Here is a 24,198-nt window from a genome sequence, read left to right as displayed (position 1 = left end):
GGACGACATCGGATTTGATGTTGCAGGATTTGATGGCTTTAAGAGCCGCTTGACTATCCACATAGATATTCACTGGTTCAAAGATTTCTGCATCCAAACTTTTTATCAATTCCGCTGCCTTCCAAATCGCGAAGATTTCAGCCTGGAAAACACTACAGTTGCTGTCTAGCCTGTAGGTGTACTCAAGAGATAGCCTTTCACAGTAGACGCCAGCCCCGGTACCTTCCACCATCTTGGAGCCGTCTGTATAGAAAGCCAGACCGTCCAGAGGGGGGTTACTGCGGTTCCAGTCGTCTCTACTAGGTATAACGACGTCTATATCGTCAAATCTCAGGACTGGTGATATATAGTCGCTCAGTTTTCCGCGTTGGTTCACATTTATGCCTGATTCATTCAGGATACAACCATGCCCATAGGCACAACTGCGCCAGAGATCCTGTTCATGCAGCCGTAGGGCACTGCGAGTTGCCTCACACTTAATGCTGAGACTCAACGGTTTTAAGTTCAGCATTGCGTTCAGAGCAGCCTGTGGTGTGCTCCTTGTGGCTCCAGTTATGAGGATCGAGGCTGCTCTTTGTACCTTATCGAGCCTACCCGATGTCGATTTTTGGCGCAGTGAGTGCCACCACACAAGAGAACCATAGTATAAAATGGGTCTAACCACGGTGTTATACAACCAGTGTATAATCGACGGGCTTAGTCCCCAACTTTTCCCAATGGAATTCTTGCATGAATAAAGTGCAGTCAATCCTTTCTTCGCCCTTTCCTCAGCATTCCTGTTCCATCGCAATTGACAGTCCAGGATAGTGCCGAGGTACTTTGCCTCAGGCGAGAGCTGAAGCTGCACTCCATCCAATGTTGGTGGTACAAATACGCCGAGCTTACGCTTTCTCGTGAACATTACCAGTTCTGTCTTGGTTGGGTTTACTCCAAGGCCATTGGCCTTAGCCCAGCGCGACAGCGTCGATAATGCTCCTTGCATAATCTCCGAAATGGTTGACGGAAACTTACCGGAAATCAGTAGTACAACGTCGTCCGCATAGGCAACAACTTTTATACCTTGATTGTTCAGATCAGTCAAAATATTGTTTATAACAAGTAGCCACAGTAACGGTGACAGCACCCCTCCTTGGGGGGTGCCTCTAGTTACTGTTTCCTAATTTTTGTCTCACCAATGCTGGAGTTTATAATTCTGCTTTCTAGCATATTATTTATCCAGCAAGTTAGAGGTTCATGTGTGTTAACTTTCTCAAGTTCTCAACTCAACGCAGACTCAAGTTCTGCGTTGTTAAAAGCTCCTTCTATGTCCAGAAAGGCAGCCAAGGTAAAGTATGAGTTTTCCATATTCCTCTCAATGACGCCAACCACCTCATGCAAGGATTTTCCTTTAATATAGGCGTGTTGTGAGTTGCTTATAGAGGCGGTGTCTACATGGCTCCTTATCTCCAGATCGATCAGTCTTTCGAGAGTCTTAAGGAGAAAGGATGATAAACTGATGGGTCTGTAGTCCTTTGGTGCAGAGTGAATAGGTTTTCCCGCTTTGAGAATGTAAGTAACTTTTACCTCTCTCCACAGACCCGGTACATATGAGAGAGTCAAACACGCCCTATAGATCTCCTCCAGGATTTGATATAAACGTGGCGATGCAAATTGAAGCATCGCCGGCGTTATACCATCCGGTCCAGGTGACTTATACTATGTTTACATTTACGAAATCCACCCGATTTCAACTGTCAATTCCATTGCTCAAACGTCAAATGAAATCCAATCGATTTCAGATGAGTTTTCATTTGACGTATACACAAAGGAATTGACAGATGAAATCCAGTGGATTTCGTAAATGTAAACCAAGCATTATATGGCTTGAAAGTGTTGACAGTCCATTTAATCTTATTTCTGTTAACCACCGTATCAATGAGATCCGAATCCATAGGCTCTTGAATTTGGAGGTCGTCACATTCATTATTGACGGTGTCCGCATCCTTACAGCCTGGGAAATGGGTCTCTGCCAAGAGGTTAATGGGCCGATTCCGTACAGCTAGGCGAGTCGTGTCGCGTTGCCAGTTGCAATTTTTCCATTACGTATGGCAAGAGTCGCACGACGACGTCAAATTTTGTCGCCGTAGTGTTAATTTTCCGGCGGCACAAATTAGCTGTCTCCGTTCATTTTTACTAACGAATAAAAATAAAATAAAAATAACTTGCTATCGACGATTATTTTCTATCGCTGTACGTAGTGCATTTTTTAAATTTTGTCACAGAGACGATAGACGACGCGACATAACTCGCCTCGCTGTACGGAATCGGCCCATAAGAGTCTCGATAGCAGAGTCTGTTCACGCACCATCTTGCTTCTTGATACTTCCGATGGATTTAGGGTCCTTGGAAAGTAGCTTTCGAAACCTAGCTGCATCGTTGACTCCTTCTACTGACTCACAGAAATTAACCCAAGATTTTTTCTTAGATCGCTTGATCTCACTCTTGTATTTATTGAAACTCACCTTGTAGGAGTCCCAATCAATGTCGAGTTTAGTCTCATGCGCCCTGTTATACAGTCGCCTGGTGGTTTTTCTAAGCTCGCCAAGTTCCTTGTTCCACCATACAGGCTGAGATTTCTTCCCAGGATAGGTTAGTGGACAGGATTCCTTATGGCAACGGAGAAGAACGTCCGTAAGATTTTTTACGGTCCCATTAAGATCCTCAACTGTTTCTACATTAATATTAAGAGCCTATAAGGAATTTGGCGACCTCCGCCCAAAAAGACATCAAAGGATATCTTCATATGATCCGAGAAGGAACATTCTTTGCTCTGTTCCAGAACCTGCAAGAAGCTACTATTTTTTGCTACGATAATATGTTATCGAAAAAAATAGTAAAAAAATAGTAGAATCTTGCAGTACTGGAACAGACCATAAGTGCTTTTGTGACAAATTAAACAAAACAAAAATACAATTCCGTTTGCAAAATCAAAATTTCAATAGTGATTTCATTCCGATTTTTTTTCGTTTTTCGGTTTCAGAAGAAGCTAAATCCCAATGTACATTAGGCCATTTTACTTGCGGCAATTGTCAGTTTGTGGGTGAGAGAGGGTGTTGAGAGGCAACTGGGTTACCATATACCTCACCTCCCTCTCCCTCAAACTGACAATTGCCGCAAGGAAATTTGCCTAATATAAATATGGACTAAATACGGAATCAATTACACTTTCGATCAGAATTGGTTTCTGTGACATGCCTGATAAAAAAAATAATCGGAATTATTCAGATTTTTCAAAAATACATATATGATTATATATTGAAACGTTATTTAGAATTCAGTATTTTCAGTTTTGAAACAAAGAAACAATAATCTGGAAATTATCCAAACTGTTCAAAAATAGATCCATTTAGAACTTCCAAACACAATTTCGGTTCAATCTCTTGCAGATGTTTCCAGCTTTCTGTTTCAACGACTTCTCTAAAGCATCCTTTAATGTATGATACAGCATGTTCTCTTAAACGTCCATGGGAAATACGATCAGCTAATAAGAGTATATCAGCAACCGAATTTACATCAATGGATTGTGTTAAAATGGATTCACACATTGATTGTAAACCCACTAGGGCATATTTATTGGCAGCCATAAAAAGATCGGGAACCATTTCCTTTGGTACTTCTTTACCAGTGTATATATAGTTTAACATTTCACGCAAGACATCAGCTTCCATATCATCAATTAGAATACGATTAACTTTACTCTCCAGACAGTCAATACGAAACATTGCATCAAAAACTTCACTACGGGCACTTAAAATAACTTTGTGGGCTTTGTATTCAATACCTCCTTTGGCCACAAGTATTATATCACTAAACTTTTCGCCAGCTAAAGCCTTGGCGAGATCGTTTGTCACATTCGATAGAAATCTGTTGTGGTTGGTGGGTGGTTCACGGAAATGTATCTTAAGGAAAATGTGCATAAGGTCACAACCGCAACCATTTATCGTACCAATAGCGATGTAGTATGCCATCGCTGCTCCTATTACAACAGTTTATGTGGTTTCTGTGCCTGTGCAATATGTAGTTAGTCGATGGTCAGACTAGCAAGGTTTCTTGAAACCAATTTCGTTAAAGTTTCTTTTCAAGTTTCGTTAATGTCCACACACGTTAACGTGAAATTTAAGATTTTTGCGTGTCCTCTTTATTTTACTATTCGCGTTTGTTGTGTTTCTCATACCAATAAAAACAAAATAAACATAAATAAACTAAAAAGCAACACAAAATAATTAACATTAATAATTAAATTAATACTAATAGTTACATTTTCACTATTTCAATAATTAAATGTTTTTATTAAATCTTTTTATGCTTGTTTTGTTGTTAACGTTTGGTTGAGAAAATAAAAGTGAAAGAAAATGCAAGAAAAAAACTTGCAACGAATAACAAGAAGAGGCAACACAACAAACACAGAAAACCATGTACATGGGTTTCACTACTTCATACCCCTCGCCTATAAACTTGACGTCGCCATGTTGAAATCGTGCTAGTCTGACCATCGACTTAGCTGTACTGACTTGTCTTCATCAACGTTAGTTGATGCCGAAACACACATTGCGTTTAAGAAACAATCCGAATCCATTCGCATTTTCCATTTGTATGTGATATTGCCGTTGGTCAACTTAAAGCGCGGAGACTCATAGTTATCCGAGCCCTCCTTACGTAGACACCATAGAAATGAATTGCTGCTCAAATTCGATATAGTTCCAGACAAGATAAATTGCTTGTCGATTCCAGACATTTTCTTCGAAAACAACAGAAGATACTGAAATTGAATTATTCCTCCCGCTAACAATGCAAATCAAGACAAGATCAATCAACATGCAATTCGTTATTTTTTCGTTTCACACAAGATGGTAGTTAGTGCGTGACGTGACTATAGCACAATTACCAAGGTAGCAAGGCATAGCTTTGTTCCTTTACTTTTTAATGGTAAAAGTGGTAAAAGGAAAAACTGTCAAAATTGCTCTCTCATGAACATTTTTACCAGAAAAGTAAAGGAACGAAAAAATGGTTGATCTGTTAGCAATGTCAAAAAGAAACATAAAAATTCAAATTTCTTCTTTTATTTCACAGTTTTTAATTTTGTTTTGTCAGCGTTCGCCTTTTTCTTCTGGTTTTTGTTCATTTTTCTATCAAAAATCAGTTCTACAATTTTTTACCTACAGAAATTTGTCTGGTAGCCTGTGGTAGAAGAGATAGGCATATGTGCTCCCTCTCCTCCCTCACTCTCTTAAAAATCGCTGCCAGTTTTACCACTTTTTAGGGGCAGGTTAAAAATGGTAACAAATGGAAAAAATAATAACCCCAGGTAAGTAAAGGAACACAGCTCATATTTATGGACGAAACCTTTAAGTCCGTGTTTAGACACAAAGAGCATTGAGGAGCTCTTTCCTCTCCGCTCTCTCCCAAATAACTCAATTTACTTTCCTGAGAAATTTGTGTGTCTAAACCATAGATGGTCAAAATTACTCTTAAATACGTTTAAGGGAAAAATTAAAACAGCCTTTTTGTTAGCATTTCTTACGTTTTTTAATATTTTTAAGACACAGACGACATCTAAACAATTATAAAAAACAACTTTGTTAAAAGAACAATAACAAAACAATCTGTAAATGTTTATTTATGTTGTAACAACGAAAAAGAGAAACAAACCACAGCAACGCTGGCGTGCGAGAAAGCCCATCTATGGTCTAAACCAAGGCTGTTCAAAGTGCGCACTTCCCCTGTCGGTGTGTGTCAATTTGCTCACTCACACAATTGAAAAAGAGAGCTTTTGTTTTTGAAATGAATATTTCCAATACACACATTTTTTCCATTACACAAGACAACCCAACAAACCAACATTACTCGAAAAAAACATCATATTTGAATTATAAATTCTTGTGTAGCTACTGGAGAAAAAACGAAACTTCTCTTGAAAATAATGAATGTGTATGCTAATTATTAGCTTATCCGTGTAATTGTAGAATGTATTTATACGAATTGTTTTTCGTAAATTTTATAAAATCAGGTTTATTTACTATTTTATTTATTTTTATTTACAGTCAACCAAAAAAGTCTACATACACCCTATAAATCTCGGGTTTTAAGGGTAAGGAAGCATTTTTATGAAAATCCAAGTACATAGTTCTATTTCATATCCCTAATAAACAATATAACATATAACAGAAATATATTCCATAATACGAATAACGGTAAATTCTATAAAAATTAAAAAAATAATAGGGAAAAAGTGTACATACACCCAATGAAATATTAAGATTACCGTAAATTTTATGTAATAAGCAATACAAATTTTACATTTTATTGCTTTATCGAATGTCTCTGGTTGTCTATGATATATTATAGACAAAATAGGAACATATTTGTGCTTTAATTGACGTTATTTAAGGTCAGACTTCGCGTATAGCTCGTTAAGGCGGACCCTTGCAGATATCTTTGAGTTTTTCAGTCTGGTACTTTATAAAACCCCAGGAAATACAGTGGGACTAATTATTTTGAGATCCTAGAGCGCTTTGAAGTTGTTCTTATGGATAATATATGCTCCCGAGCTTCGCTAAATATGCGAATTCCTGAGTTTTTCATAAATTTTATAGTTTTTACAGCATTCCAAGGGTCAAAGTACAAGCAAGAACCTCGGAATTACCTTGTAATACATTTTTGGACCTTAGCTCAATCAGAAATGTACAACATTATTATACAAACCCGTTCCTAAAGTTTCCAAAGTATCAAAATAAAAGCACCACCAAAGAATGCATGCAATTTGTATGAAATTTACACTGTTAACTAGTATGCTCTCGTGTTATGATCGTTAGGGTCACTTGAAGCGCTATAAATGTCGGATAGGATTGTACCAGACCTTATTACAAGGTAATTCGAAGGCTTCTGTATGTAATTTTCCCCTTGGAATGCTGTGAAAACAATAAAATTTATGAAAATCTCAGTAATTTGCATATTTAGCGAAGCTCAGGAGCATATATTATCCATAACAACAACTTCAAAGCGCTCTAGGATCTCAAAATAATTAGTCCCATTGCATTTCCTGGGGTTTCATAAACTACCAGACTGAAAAACTCAAAGATATCTGCAAGGGTCCGCCTTAACGAGCTATACGCGAAGTCTGACCTTAAATAACGTCAATTAAAGCACAAATATGTTCCTATTTTGTCTAAAATATATCATAGACAACCAGAGACATTCGATAAAGCAATAAAATGTAAAATTTGTATTGCTTATTCCCTAAATTTTACGGTAATCTTAATATTTCATTGGGTGTATGTACACTTTTTCCCTATTATTTTTTAATTTTTATAGAATTTACCGTTATTCGTATTATGGAATATATTTCTGTTATATGTTATATTGTTTATTAGGGATATGAAATAGAACTGTGTACTTGGGTTTTCATAAAAATGCTTCCTTACCCTTAAAACCCGAGATTTATAGGGTGTATGTAGACTTTTTTGGTTGACTGTATTTCAAAATGCATACATGATACAAAGCCTCAATGGCCAAATAAACGTATCTCAAGGCAAAAAACCTGAGTTAAAAATAATAAATTCAATTTAATTTACTTAAATACATTAATATATAACAATTAATTAATTATTTAAATGCAGATATATATATTTTTTCCGGCTCCCCAGCGATAAAATATTAAAGAAAAACAATAACAAAAAAAAAAAGATGTCCAAAGAGTAGTAACTCAACATGTGCTGATTTTTTAAAGAGTAACATATATATATATATATATATGTATACATATATACATATGTATATCGTCACCATAAATGCCGGAAGACGTAACCCACAAATATAAAACTTTACAGGAGAAGGAAAAAACGTTATAAAATGAAAACGGTGTTATAAAATATCGAAAATTTTTAGTATCGCGTTTTAAGACAGAGAAGAAATATATTTTTGGAAAAAAATTAAATTTTTTTCCAGAATGTTAGAAGCTGTGTGGGTTACGTCTTTTGGTATTGTATTTTTCTGAAATGCTAAAAGACGTAACCCGCAATTTATTGAGTAAACATTTGAAGAAACTAGTATAAATGAAAAATTATAAACAAATTAGTACTGGTTTATTGGCCTACGCGGTTAAGCGAACTTTAAATTAGCAATCTGATGGTGCTGGGTTCAATTCCCAGTCTTGACGTTGATATTTCAATCGAACACAATTAGGTGAACTATTAATTCCAACCATCACTATAATAACTTATAATTTCAATTGTATTAGATATTAAATCTGGAATATTATATTTATTGTTGTATTCATATAAATTAAGTGATCTGTAACAGTTTAAATGTAACTTATAATTGTCATAAGGAATGCTGTCATAAAAGTAATGAAAATCACTTGGAATTAAGCGTTTTAAGTCTTGCAGGTGTTGAAATTTCTTTTTTGAAACTTTTAGCCTTTGTGTGTACATCTAAGGAGGATCCACTTCCTCAAAATTTCCGGATCTTCTCTATGGTAAAATCTGGTAGTCGTCTTTGATATCAGTTTTAAAAAAGAGTATACTGCTAGGATCAAAAGCCAATGCTCGCAGTGACTGCAGGATCTCCTGTCTTTTTGTATAAGTAAACCAATACAGAACATTTGCGTTTTTCTCTGGACCTATTTGATTACTGCAATCAGTTGAACTTTATTAAACCATGGGTTGGTTGACCAGACCATCTTTTGCAAACTTACAGCCTAATCGTATCCGTCTTTAAAGAATACATCTTTGTACTAGAACCATAGACTAATTAAGCAGAGACTACGAACGCTCTCATTTTTCATTCTCAACCAGATGTCGCACGAATCGATTTGGGGCTAGTCATCTGACTCAAGCCAGACTGGGGCTAGTCAAATGACTCAACTTCGAAAACAATTTATTTGTTTTTCTACGAATTAGGGTCTCTGTTTGCAAACTTCGCCACTTTAAAATGTACTTTACATGTGAAATTAACTATGTCAATCTTTTTGATAGGCATATAGTTCGTAAATGTTAATATTTTTAGGAGTTTTCGTTTGAGTGAAACAATTAGCTGTCACTCAAACCACAAACATGCGTAAACGACATCTGTTTCGCCGCAGATAAATGGTGAGAGCCATTCTTTGTCTCTACATTAATTAGTCTATGCTAGAACGACGTGAATTTTAAGCATATACACGTTTTCGTATCAACGCCTCAAATTTTGAATATTTTCGTTCGTTCTTTCTCTTGGAAAAATTAACAATATCGAGACGAGCATTGCCTTCCGAATAACCACTTCCTTTTGCCCGGTTAACATAAGTTATGTTCCTTTACTTACGTGAGGTAACCATTTGTTACCATTTTTATCCTGCAAAGTGTTCCATAACCCAAAAAACTGGTAAAACTGGAAGCCATTTTAAGAGAGTGAGAGAGAGCAAGAATACCTTTCTCTTCTACCACAGGCTACCAGACGAATTTCTTTAGGTAAAAAATGGCAGAACTGTTTTTCGATATTTTTTGACGATTATTTGACAATGAAAAAAAATTAACAAAAAAACAGAAGAAAAAGGCGAACGCTGATAAAACAAAAATTCTTGAGATATCGTCACCTAAGAGTCAAATTACAAATATGGAGGAATAAGCCGAGTAAGAGACAAAACTATTAAAGTAACTACACCTTTCATACCTTACCCATTTTGTAGTAATCGGTTCAGTAGAACAGGGTCTAACCCGGTTTTGAACCTGGACTTTCGGGTCAAATAGCCGGCTAACCGAATCCGCCCCGTGGAAATTATACATTAACGCATTAAGCCCTCCCTCTGGCATTTTAATTGCTGCAAATATCAAATAATACGTTGTATGTACTGCTGTTTAGTTTTGAAATAATGTGGGTTACGCCTTTTGTGTTCTATGAAAATTACAGTATGCTGTTACGTCTATTGGCATTTCTTGAATAGGATCGTTATTTTTAAACGTAGAAGCTTGAAATTTTGCCAGAGCATGTATTTTAGCTTAATATATCAGATTCCATCAAAAAACGAATTTCGATTTCCATGTCGGTTACGTCTTCCGGCATTTATGGTGACGATATATAGATGTATATATATATACATAATATTATTGTTCAAGTAGCCCTTGAATGTGTCTAAGGATTTTCAAACGAAAAAAATTATTGGTGTGAGAAAAAATACGTAGTTCTAGTGGTAAAAAGTTCCAAAACCGTGCAACTCTTACTAAGAAAGACCTAGAATACACATCTTTCCAAATCAAAGGAATAAAAATTTGGGGATTTCTAGTAAAATGTAAAAAAGTAAATCTTCTCCTTAGGGCACTAGGTAAACCATTCTTTATAAGGTTATAAAAAAGCAACGTACAACGGTAATTCATGAACATATCGAAGGAGCAACCTAGAAACCGAATGACATGAACTGATACATGACTACTTCGAGGAAGATTAAACAAAAAACGTGTAATAGTATTGACAATACACCTCAATTTGTCAATATTGCCGCCAATAGTACCAGAATACACCTCAAGTCCATACAATACTTGGGACATCAAAAGAGAATTAGCCAGCAATAACTTTATTCGGTGAGAAAGATATAAATTAGAACCATAAATCCTACGCAATATGCCCCAAACTTTACCAGACAAAGAATCAATGTGGCTTTTGAATGAAAGATCAGAATCGATAATTACTCCCAAGCATTTATGTTGTTGTACGAAGTCAATTTTAGTGTTACCCAAGAAGATATCAATGGGTGGTAAAGAACAGTTATGATTGAAAAAAGCTAAAGCCTTGGTCTTAGAAGGGTTCACCTTTAATGAGTTTCTTGTAGCCCAACGAATAAAGCAACTTAAGTTTGAATTTATATCATATTCAAGCATCTTAGAGGCGTCACTTCTGCCATTAAAAAGCAAGAATATATCGTCAGCAAAAATAAAAGCTATGCATCCAGAAGAATTAGTACAAAGAGGAAAGTCATTCATATATAAGATAAAGAGAAGAGGACCAAGAACAGATCCTTGCGGCACACCAGAGAATAAAGGTAGACAACTAGACTCACAATCATTCATTACAACAAACTGACTCCTGTCACACAAGTAGGAAAAAATTAGTTTGCAGGCAGATTTCGAGAAGTTAAACTCATCTCTTAACATCATTACCAGGTAGGTATAGTCTATAGAATTGAAGGCCTTTGACAAATCTAGGGATACAAGAATACTCAACATATCATCATTTATGGCTTCGCGAATAGTGTCAGTAAGTTGAAGCAATAAAGGCCTGCGTACATAAGCTGCCTTGCCTGCTTACCTTGCTTACTTCTGATAAAAGAATAAAAAAGAAAAGGGCAACCCAGTTCGAAATTTCCTCGGCCTTCTTTATTCTTTTATTTTTATTATGTCAAAAATGAAGCAGGAAAGCAAGGCAATCAGGCAGAGCAGCTTATGTACGCAGGCCTTAAGTGAGTAGTATTATGTCCCTTGCGAAAAGCAAATTGGCACTCATTTATTCGACTTGAACAAACCTGAAGCATTTGATCTTTAATGATATGTTCCATAATCTTAGAAATAGCAGGTAAAATAGATATGGGTCTTAAGTCATCTGAATCCCTAACCGACCGGACTTTAGGAATGGGCACCACTCGAGCAGTTTTCCATGCAGATGGAAAAACTGAAGTAGTTAAAATAGTGTTCATAAGATTTAAAATAAGTCCTGAAATATACGGAAACACTAATTTGATGAAATATATAGGTATGCAGTCAATACCAATAGATTTAGATTTAATCTTACTCATTGCTTCAATCAATTCCCCTTCATTTACACAACGAAATGAAAATGACAAATCAGAATCTGTGATGTCATCAATATTGAAGAAAGTATTATTAGTTCTATCAGAAGAATTAGCAAATGACTGATTGATAGTATTCACATCAATATTGATCCCTTCATTGTCATTTCCCACACAACCATGACTTTTTAGAACCCTCCAAAGCTTGCAAGAATCCATATTTCCATAAAGTTTCAAATAATGAACTCTTCTCTCTTTGCGTATAACAGACGTAGCCTTATTTCTGTATTTGCAATAGATTTGCCAGTTTTGCTGAGAAGGGTTTCTTTGGAATGACAAGAAAGCTAAATCCCTGATTGATGTAGCAAACCTGACTCCTCTACTCTCCATCCAAGGATCACCAGAGCACCTAACTTCTTTCCTAACAATAGGAACAAAGGAAAAGAGGGAATCAAAAAGTGAACAAATATATGAACATTTAACATCCACGTCAGGACTTTCTAAAACCAAATTATTATCAAAAGATGCAAGGAATGAATATAAACCATCCCAATCAATGTTCCTATAATCACGGAACTGAATATAATCTGGTAAACGATTATAATTAATAGAAACCGAGGCAAATATAAGAGCATGGTCTGAAATTGCAGGACACTGAACCTGATTCGTGTAGTTTAAGAGAGTGCAGTCACTGACCAACATGAAGTCAATAAGAGATGTCGAACGACTACCTAAGTCAAAGTGCGTAGGACTCAAGTTGTGAGCAATACCTAGATTCAATCTAGTGCAAAGTGACCGAAATATGTTCGCTTTTGAAGGATTATGTAAATTACAGTTTAAATCTCCAACAGTTAATATATTTATATATTCGGCAAAAATGTCACAATGAAGGCTTTCAAAAACGTCTATATTACCCGAAGGCAAATATACAACACCGAAAAGAAACTTTGTACCTGAAAATTGCAACTCTATAAAAAGAGATTCACAATGCAAAACCGATGTCTTAAAAACACATTTGTATCGAAGACCACTGGAAACATATACTCCAACACCGCCGCCTCTACTGGATACTTGACGATCATTACGGCACACGTTAAAACCCGGAATAGCAACAGCCGAATCCAGTATGTCAGAAGACAGCCATGTCTCGGAAAGAGCAAAAATGTCGAAAGTATTATCATTTAAAATACATCTTATTTCATCCAGCTACTGCTTTATGCTTCTACAATTAAGATGAGCAATTTTCAAATTATTTTTATAAGGATGAAGCAGACTTTTCAGATAGGAGTTACCACTCACTATTGGACCGAGATTTTCATTAAAAGCCATCAAAACCATTGCAGATAGGGAGCCAAGAAGAGAAATATAAATTCGAGAATTTTTTGCAAACACTACGATTCATTATAAACAAAAATTCAATCAATGAAACAGCTCATCGCAAGGAATAAAAAATGAGATCAAACAATAAAATATCAACATATTCATGTGTATACAAATGCAAATGAAATAAATGAACCAGGATCCAACTGAAAAAAAAACCTCAGAGGCAAAATGTAAATTACAAAACAGTTGCAGTTGTATCCAGGTTTTACATTATGTGAAAAAGTACAAAAAAAAGATCAATCAATTATTACTCGTGAGTAGTAAAGAGCAACCAGAAGCATCACGTTCAATCTGTTTACCATCAGGCAGTGTAATTTTCGCTCTCGCTTTATCCCCATTAACGATTCTATACTTGGAAATAATATTCTGCCGACGAAGTTTATTACAAACAGCATTCAAGTTACTAGCCTCAGGGGAAAAGTGGTCATTCAAGAATACCCTTCTCGCAACATCTCCGCAATCAGCTGGTAGAATATCAGATACCTTTAAGGATCGACTCTTAAAATATTGTCGCATGATCTCATCACGAAGTTCTGCACAGTTAAGCTTAACTAAAATATGCTTCCTGTTATTAATGTAGCAGGCTAAACCGACATCACGACGTTCCAAATTCACATTATAAAGAGCTGCTATAGTAATAACAATTGCAACCAGATCATTTAAACCATCAGGCAGTCCACTTATAAGAAAGTCAGCACGATTCAACCTACGGTGCAAAGCATTATTTTCCGCTTTCAGGTGTTTATTTTCTTCTTCTAGTGCTTTAACACACGTCTCAACAGCAGTAACTTTCTCATTGCACCTAGCGATATCACTCTTTATTTCATTGAGGCAGGACGTCATTTGCGCACTCATATTTTCAATAGATGCCTTAATCGAACTCAGCTCTCCCTGATGTATAGAAGTGAACGAATCCAGCTTCTTGTTAATAGCTTTTAAGTCATCTGATGTTGCACCACGGCTATTACGATTGTTAAGGTTGGATTCACACGCATTGCATATATAGGCACTGGCGGTAATTGCCTTAAGTGCAGCAAGATCTTTTTCAGTTAAATTTGCACAAGGGCCATGCACCCATTTACCACAAAGATTGCACTCTATAGAGCCTGGGATTTTAGTTACAGGTTCATTACATTTACCACACAATGTTTGCTTCTTTGGTGCAGGCATATTGTTTAACAACAACAGATGAGTGACAGAAAACAGCAACAACAGCAACGCACTTCCAGTCAAAGAAAGAATAGCGGGAGAATAGCAGGAATAAAAAAAATTGCGTAACTCAGACCAAGTTTATATTCTGAAACCACAGTATTTGGCTTAGATATCCTTTAGATTTCAATTTATCCGTACAAAATAACTTTTCCGCAAAAGCTATGTAATACATTATCTGGCCACGAAGGCTTCTGTATTACGAATAATGAAATAAAATAAATAAATAAAATCAGACTGAATGGTATGTTGGGAAACTATCAAAATGTTTTTGTTTCAAAACCAACACAATAACAAAATGTGTTTGTATGTGTGTGAGCAGGCCTAGTCTAAACACAGACAAAAGGCCTGCGTATATAAGGCCCGGTCCACACCAGGGGCTGGATTCTTGTTCTATGAAAATTCATTCTTGTTCTATGAAATTCATTTCACATTTTCATAGAAACAGAATTGAGCTCCAGCGTGAATTAAAAAATTTCATGAAATTAGGTGTTCTTAAATCGAATTCCCCACTGCAGCAATTTTATGATTTTACTCTACTACGGACGTCGATCTAGAGACGCATAATTTCATATCAAAATTTCAGTGAAATTACTGTAGTGTGGCCCGGGACTAAGCTGCCTCGCCTGGTTGCTTTCCTACTTCATTTCTGACATAATAAATTGGTCTGTTCCAGAACTGCAAGAATCTACTAATTTTCACTATTTTTTCCGATAACATAAAGGAAAAATTGTTATCGTAGTAAAATTTAGTAGATTCTTGCAGGTTCTGGAACAGAGAAAATATAAAAGAATAAAGAACGCCGAGCAAATTTTGAACTGGGTTGCCCTTTTCTTTTTTATTCTTTTATCAGATGGTCTGTTCCAGTACTGCAAGTATCTACTAATTTTTACTATTTTTTTCGGTAACATAAAGGAAAAAATGCTATCGTAGTAAAAAATAGTAGCTTCTTGCAGGTTCTGTAACAGAGCAAGAAGCAAGCAAGGTAAGCAGGTGAGGCAGCTTATGTACGCAGGCCTTTAACTCTGCGTGTGCGTTCAAAAATACCCAGCAAAGAATTTGTGCAATTGGAGTTACGATTTCAAAAATTTTATAAAATAAAGAAATAACAACTTAACTTGCGAACATTTTTGCGGTAATTCACCAGACCGAAATTTTTAATGGAGTGAAGTTGGAGTCCATGTCGAAAGCTGAACTAGTGATGGGAAGGCAACATAAAACCCCTTTGGGATGATGGATTAAATCGAGAACGGAGGAAGTAAGCTCAAATGTGATTGAATTTAATGTAAACTTTTTTTAATTTGTTTATATAATAAAGTTCTTTGTGTTCTTGTTTTACACAAGTAATAAATGCATTTTATTTATTTTGGAATATTTCGCAATGGCTTGCATTTTTATTGCATCTTTGGACTGATTAAAAATGCTATCCGAAGAGTGCCTTTAAATTCAATCCAAAACACTGCACCAAAAGCTGTGATTTGGATCGAAAATGGTGTGCATCCTAGCTGTGTGCTGTGGAAGCAAAATTGAGTGCATCCTAGCTGCGCGCTCTCTGGTAAAATTCATAGGAAAAGATGTACTCCAACGGCAAATGTACCCCAGCAAAAAAGTTTGGAAGTAGTGCAATGCAGAGTTATGATTTCAATACATCTTTCGATGCAGTCCACACGGAGTTATGAAAAATGCACTCCACTCGAAACATTTTAGAAGCACTCGCTTATAGATCCCTAGCCAAGCATGCCAATTTTTTGATCCCTACAGTCGCAGTCTTTTTTCTGAACGCAAGAAAAAGTGTCTAAAATTATAAGAATTTGTTAAAAAAATTAAATACAAACTAAAGATACGAACATTGCTGTAATTCAGTAGACGCAAATTATTTTTGAAGTGGAGTTAGTCTTTGTGGAAATCTGAACTGGAGTCGGAGGAAAAATGAAAAACCATGTGGATGATGAAGCAATATCAGTTGCGGTGTCACAAAAAGCAGAGCAGAGGAAGTAAACTCAGTTATGATCAAATTTAATGGAGTGTTTTTATAATTTTTGTTAATGTAATAAAGTTAATATTCTTGTTTTACACGAATAAGCAATGCACATATATTATTTATTTTGGGATATTTGCAATGGTTTGCATTTTATAGCATCTTTAGACTACATTTAAATTCAAACCAAAACACTACATCAAAGGCTGTGATTTAGATCGAAAATGGATTGCATCCTAGCTGTGTGCCGTGGAAGCAAAATGGAGTGCATCCTAGCTGCGCGCTCTCTTGTAAAATTCATAGGTGAATTCATAGGAAAAGATGTACTCCAGCGGCAATTGTTCTTGCGATTTAACTGCATCTGCGGATGCAAACTTTTTGCTGGGTACCGTACACATTTAGTGATTCAACTGCATCCGCGGATGCAAACTTTTTGCTGGGAACTATTGATTCATTACAGCAAGCCATGGTAGAACAAATACAAGGTAAAGTTAATACTACAACAAATACAACTCGAACAACAACCACAAAGGAATTTGTTTTTGTTTGTAAACCTTAGTGTCAACGTAAATGTAAACAAAACAAGGAAATGTCTATAAATTATTGGAATTTAAAAAACTATAAATAATAATTTTTATAATTTTTCACATTTGATTGAATATTTTGGAAAACATGAATGAAAACTCGTTAGATTTTCAATTTGAATGTTTCCATATCATTCCACTAAATGCATAATTTCTCGCAGAAAGTAGAATACTTGCAAAAATGTTTCGGGTCGCTGGTAATTCATTGAAAAAAGAGAAGATGTTTCAATCATTTGCTTTTGAAAACAAAAAAGCACATGTTTATTAGGGCTTTATTCTTTTCAAGTTTAACAAAATACCACACATATTAACAAATATTGTACCGCCTCTATAAGCGATGTTTTAGTGTGCGGCATGTCGTTCGGACCTGGAGGAGGTTACATGTCAATGATATGAAGCCGTCTTTATGGGAAATAGTTTTTTTTTCTGATGAATAAATTTGTTCTTCAAAAATATATATCCCTAATATACATCGAACATAGAAATAAATACATAAAATGTCAAATGGAATTTGACACTAACACTACAACCCAGTTCAGTCAGCTGGGTATTGCTGCTACCTTTTCTTGTTCTACCATGACAGCAAGCATTTAAACAGTATTGTGATTGATTGCAAACAAAAATATTGACCATATTAAGCAAATAAATTCTCATGAAGTGGATTAACACGATAAAAAGCTGTAGTGTAACCGAGCTATAAGTTGGTTGTCTAATGTCCAATTTACATTAGCAACTTTTTCGTCATTTGGAGCTGTTTCGTCATTTATTTGCTTAAACAGGCAACATTTTGCGTCATTTACCATACAAAAATAAATGACGATAGCTGCGTCATTTATTCTAAACAACGCACGAAAACACCATACTATTATATGCAACCCAGCTTTTTCGCCATAAACTACCAAAAAATGCAACTGTTTTATGATGTCTTTGTTTGTTTGTGTGTGTTGTAGAAAAACAAAAATACTCAAACGATGACAAAAGTGAAAATAAATGTTTAAAAAACTTGCAAAAATTAGGTTTTTTTGTTTTTAGAATTAATTTAAGTTATTTCATACACATTTGTGTTGTGAAATTCCTATTTCTCTGAATAAATATATTGTGTGCGTGTGTTTGTGTTATTGTATAAGTGTGTATGTGCGATTGTGTGCGTAAGCAAATGACGCAAAAAAACAGATGTAAATACACTTCATTTGATTCTAGGATTTCGTAAAACGAAATCATTTAATGTGCATATGTAAATTGGACTTAACGTACAAATTTTTCGAAAAAGTAAAATGTATTTTTAGGTCTGTACGATAACCCAAAAATTTGTACAAATTTTTACTGAATGCTCTTTGCTGGGAAAATTTGTCCCGCAAAAATTTGCAAGTCTGATCAGCTGACTTTTAGTCACCTGTTAAATGCAAACAACTCCAAATATTAACATTTTTGAACAAGAAAATTTCACAATTGCACATTTTTTTAGATTCTAAAGCGTTGTGGATAGGTTTAAAGCATTAAATAAGTAATCTGCAATTTTAACATTTATGTTTTTGTTCCGTTTGGCTTAAAATATCAAAAGAAACAAAATCAAATTTCATACATTTTCGGAAACAGCTGACTTTCATGCAAGTTTGTGCAAAATGTTGTTCGATAACTTTCTGCAATTTTTCTTGCTTGAGAGAGTAAAATTCACTGAGAGAGGTTGCTGGAACTGACTGAGTAATTATTGCTGGGAAAGTTATCGTACACACCTTTTATTATGTGTGTTCGTTTACTTTTAGGCGGCAATTAGATCATCTGCTTTTTCACATGTATGTATGTTGTCACTTTGGGTATACTAATATACAGAACAGCTGATGTCATACGTGTGAAAAAGCAGATCGTCTGATGGCGGCCTTACAATTTGTACAAATTGTTACTGGATATTGTTCATTTACTCTACAGCACCATGCAAAAGACATTAGTTGATTACAAGAAGTTACTGGATTGTACAAATTATTGAGTAAACGAACAGACCTATTAAGTGAAAGCAATTGTTTTTTCTCCTTTTTGATTTGTCCTTGGTCACACTAGAGTGTTTCATTGAAACAATTTCGTGAAAACAAGGGTTCCTAGGTCGAGTTCCACAGTAGAGTAATATCATGAAGTTGCTGTAGTGGGGAACTCGATCTATAAATACCTAAAAGTTTCAATGAAACCTCTCTAGTGTGACCTTCGACTTTCTGTGATTACAAGAAGTTAGTCCCAGTTTACATTAGGCGAGTTTACTTGCGGCAATTGTCAGTTTGATGAAGAGAGGGGTGAGGAATATGGCAACCCTTTGCCTCTCAGCACCCTCTCTCACCGACAAACTGATAATTGCCGCAAGTAAACTCGCCTAATGTAAATTGGGACTTACTGGACTTGCACAAATTTGTGAGTAAACGAACAGACCTATTAAGGCGGCCATCAGACCATCTGCTTTTTCACATGTATGTTGTAGAGCTGGCAAAAAATCGATGGCACTATCGATAATATCGATTGTTATTTCAAAATTCAATATCTATAGATAGTTTTACCTATCGATATTATCTGAATAAAAACCCCTAACCTGAAATTCAGTGAAATAAATAGAAATTTCGCTACTTTTCGGTTATGTGTGTGTGAGAAAGTAAGCCCGTAGTCACACGTACACATTTTTCGGTAAAGTAAAATGTATTTTTTTATTTTTTATAAAATAAAAGCAATTGTTTATTCTCCCTCACATTTCTGTGAACTACTTGTGCAAAATTTCAAGAAAATCATTGACATTTCCGCCATTTTCATTTCCAAATTAATGGTGATGACAACTTAACGATAATATAGATAGCAATCGATATTTTAAAACATTATATCGAAAATATCTAATGTTGGGAATATCGATGGTTTGCCAGCTCTAGTATGTTGTAACTTTGGGTATTCTAATATACAGAACAGCCTTAGGCGGCCATCAGACCATCTGCTTTTTCACATGTATGTTGTCACTTTGGGTATACTAATATACAGAACAGCTGATGTCATACATGTGAAAAAGCAGATGGTCTGATGGCGGCCTAAGTAAAAGCGATTGTTTTTTTTTTCTCCTTTTTTATTTTCAAATTAAAGGTCAAACCTATAGCTCTGCGTGGTGCGTGAGCGTTCAAAAATACAAAAACAAAATACATGTACATATTTCAAATTGAAACACATGTATTTTGTTTTTGTATTTTTGAACGCACACGCAAACGCAGAGCTATAGGTTTGGCCCTAATGGTTGTGACAAATTAACGATTGTATCGATAGCAGTCGATTTTTTAAACTATTATATCGAAAATACCTAATGTTGGGAATATCGATGGTTTGCCAGCTCTACATCGACCGCTCCATTATTTCATTCAAAATCGAATTTCGTACAAATTTTTCGCTATGTGGGGTAAAAAGACACAAATAAAAGGCCAAACCGGTGGGACAATTGAAGTGATTGGAAATCGTTATGTTTGGAAAATAAACCGTGAATGTACCATTGCTGAGTCTCCAAAAATTTTAGCACACACTGATATTGGTATTACATCGACATGGCGAATCATACTATATTGGGAGTATGGTTCAGTTTATGTAGTCTTGGATTCTGTAAACATAACAAATCGTCTGCAATTCCAAGTTATAATATCTACCAAAGATCATGCCGATCATGCCCACAACAACTTACATGTGCAAGTCTCATCAGCAAAATGTGAAAAGTTCATCTATGCCGGTTACATTGGTATTGTGCGATGTGACTCAATGGAAATTTCACTTGAGTTCAATATAAAAAATAAAATCAAGCGACCAATCGAATTCCATAAGCCTTGTAAGAAAATGAAATTGCAAACGGATTCCAATATAAGCATTGATTTTGGCAAACTATTGGACAGTAAGGAATATAGCGATATAACACTGGTCGCACGCGGAGGAATCGAATTGAAAGCCCATAAACTAATATTAAGAACGCGTAGCGCCGTGTTTGCTGCCATGTTAAGCAATGATTTCCTGGAGAATCAAACCAACCGTATAACCATAGATGATATCGATGCTGATGTGCTGGAGGAAATGTTAAAATATATTTACACAGGTGAAGATGATAATATACCCAGGGAAATGGCTTCGGAACTCTTAATTGTGGCTGATAAATATGGCTTGACGGATCTACAAGAAAGCTGTGAATATATTTTAATAGATTCAATTAAAATAGATACAATTGCTGACACTCTTCTATTGGCCGAACGTATTTCCAATAAACGTCTAAAGGAAAAAGCTATAGAATTTATTAAAGCCAACATTTGGAATGTAAAGAAAACAGAAAATTGGAAAAAACTTAAAATTACAGAACCTAATTTGTGTCTTGAAGTTTTGGGTAAAGCAGCTAATAACAATGGTCATAATCAAAATCCAAACAACTGAATTGTGGAGTAATATTATAATATAATAATATTACTCAGTAGCGCTACCTGCGAATATGTGGTTATCATTTAATCTGAATATAATCTAAGTTATCTTTTTAGAATTTTTTGTTTTCTTTGTTTGTTTTGTACTTTTGTTTAGAAAATTGATGTGTAGATACTAAGAATGTTTCGTATCTCTTAATGAATTTCAAAATAAATTGCAAATGTATACAAATTAATACCCTCTTTCTTATACATACACTTTGTCACGTTCAGAAATTTGTTTCATTGAAATAAAGGTGAGACAAATCCAATTCACACACTTCGGAGTTTGTCAAGCCATGCCCGTACGAACGTTAAGTCTTCCAATCAAGTATCTTTGTATCTTTTCTACAAACGTTCATCAGTTTTGTGCTTTACTCTACTTTAAGATCATTTCTCGGATCGTGTTGAACATTTGGGTAGTCGGTAATCTCTATTATGACTGGAACATTATAATTTTTTTCTAGGGCAACACAATACTTCCGGGGATATGGATACCAAAATAACCCATAGGCTCACTTCTTAATACACCAGCCACACAAAATTAATTACACATTTTTACAGCAGATTGTCTCTGTGTTCTCTACTACACACATATGATTTTATTCTACATACTTCTCTTGATAATGGCGCTGAAGTTCCAAGAAGGTACCCGCCCAGAGGACATTCTTGTTATGTTTGAAGTATTATGGATTTTATTCCAGATCAAGATTTTCAAAAATTGTATTTTTTGAAAATAGCAGGCCTTCCGTAGCGGTTTGAAACACTCCCCTAGGGATTCATTATTGGTTTTCGGATATTTCGAAGCGTATATATATCTCGGGAATTCAGCATTCTGAAACCTACTTATGGATAAAATTTCGTTTTCTAAGCCCAGCTACTACATTCATATTATGCCTTTTGTTCCTATAGAGTGCGTTGATTGGTTCAGTCAGTGGAATAACTAGGTCCACTCTTTATGCTATCCTACTTTGTCCCGGAGGGGAAGAAGCCTATTGATTTTGGTGATGGTCGGATAATATTCAGGGGTCGGAATGGGCAAAAAACTTATTTGGAGAAAAAGTCAACGTTATATTTCAAAGCGCACATCTCCGCAACTATAAGGGGTATATCAAAAGCAAAACCTGTTAATGAAAGTAGAAAATATCACCTTTACAACGATGTATAGTAGGTTGTCGTAGGTCACAATAAATCTAAAAAAATGTGCAATTGTGAAATTTTCCCAGCAAAAATTTGCAAATTCTCAAACACAAAACTCTCCAAAAATCTCTCCAAGTTCGCTCTCTTTTGCTGGATAATTTTGTTATCGAACAGCATTCAGTACAAATTTGTACGAATTTGTACAAATTTTTGGGTTATCGTACAGACCTATATAGTAACCATGGTACAAATACACAGGTAGCCGCATCAGCAATTGTTGGTAACATAAGATGTCAAAATTTGACATCAATTCAATGCAATTGACACATTATGTTACCATCAGCTGGCATGATAATGCTACCTGTATTATTGTACCATGATAGTAACATTGCGTAATAATTATTACAAATTATCTGTCAGGGAAATAACTAGATCCATTGTTTATGGTACCTACCTCTAGGACACAGAACCATGAGGGGTGGTGGCCCAGTTTAGGGTAACCCAGGGACCCTTATTACAGCTAAATAATATATGTTTCGCGCTGGAAGCGCACATACTTTTCGCGATATCTTCTGTAAGTACAAAGTCATATTTAGGACTTTCTCGGAAAGTGTGTAGATCAGTGTAAACAGTGCCTCAAGCGCTACTTGTGGTAAACAGGCCTTTTATATAGGCTATGTGTCAATACACTGGGTTTCTTAGAAGCTCCATTCATACAACAAATGGTCATTAGATGCACCCTTTGTATAACAAATTGTGCTTAGAAACACCCATTGTATAACAAAGGATCCTTAGAAGTGACCTTTACCCTATAGGAAAAATTTCTTAGAAGTGTTTCCTAAATAAATAAAAATTTAATAAGAGTTTGGATGTTGGTACCTTAAACTTAACCTAAGTCCTGATATTGAAACAAAACAAAATTTGAAATAAAAATTTATTATAATTCAGTTTTTTTACAAGGTATTATTATTTTAATAGTTATAAAAAATTCGTCACGTTACAGTGCAGTGATCACCTAGCAATGATCATCTACAACTTTACATAAAATCTCGTAGCATAACTGCTGATTGATTTTTTGAAGTTCTTCCCAATTTTGTGTTTTCTTGATAGCTTTGATGTTCTTCGTGATATATTCAAGAGCGCTGCTTTTAAGTCGTTCATTGGAATTACTTTCCGCAAATAGAAGAAGATCAAGAACTGAAGTATTATCCATTTTTCGGTATAAAATATGCTCACACATGTTTTGCAGGTCCATCAGTTGATATTTATTAGCAGCATAGTAGAGATCTTTTGCCATTTCCTCGGGTATTTCCCGACTTGTGTATATAAAGTTCAGCATTTCCTGTATTACTTTGGCACTGATATCATCAATAATAACACGATTTGTTTTACTCTCTTTAAAATCATTGCGAAACATAGTGGCAAAGTATTCGCTGCGAGCACACAGAATAGATTTATGTGCTTTTAATTCAATATCTTCTAGAGCAGCGACAATGGTCACATCGCTAAATTCCTTGCTAGCTAAAATCTTAGCAAAATCGTTTGACGAATGGACGATACCGATGGCAAACATTTCGGGTCAATAGTTGTACTATTACTTCTATGTACGACTTCAATATCAAGAAGTATTTGTATTGAGTCATTTGAATTGATTTTTTTAGTTTCAGAGGG

This window comes from Musca autumnalis, unplaced genomic scaffold, assembly GCF_047663935.1.
Source record: "Musca autumnalis isolate F117 unplaced genomic scaffold, ASM4766393v1 scaffold_4, whole genome shotgun sequence".
NCBI lineage: Eukaryota > Metazoa > Arthropoda > Insecta > Diptera > Muscidae > Musca > Musca autumnalis.
The sequence above is the reverse complement of the archived record's forward strand: the minus strand, read 5'-3'. Positions refer to the sequence as shown.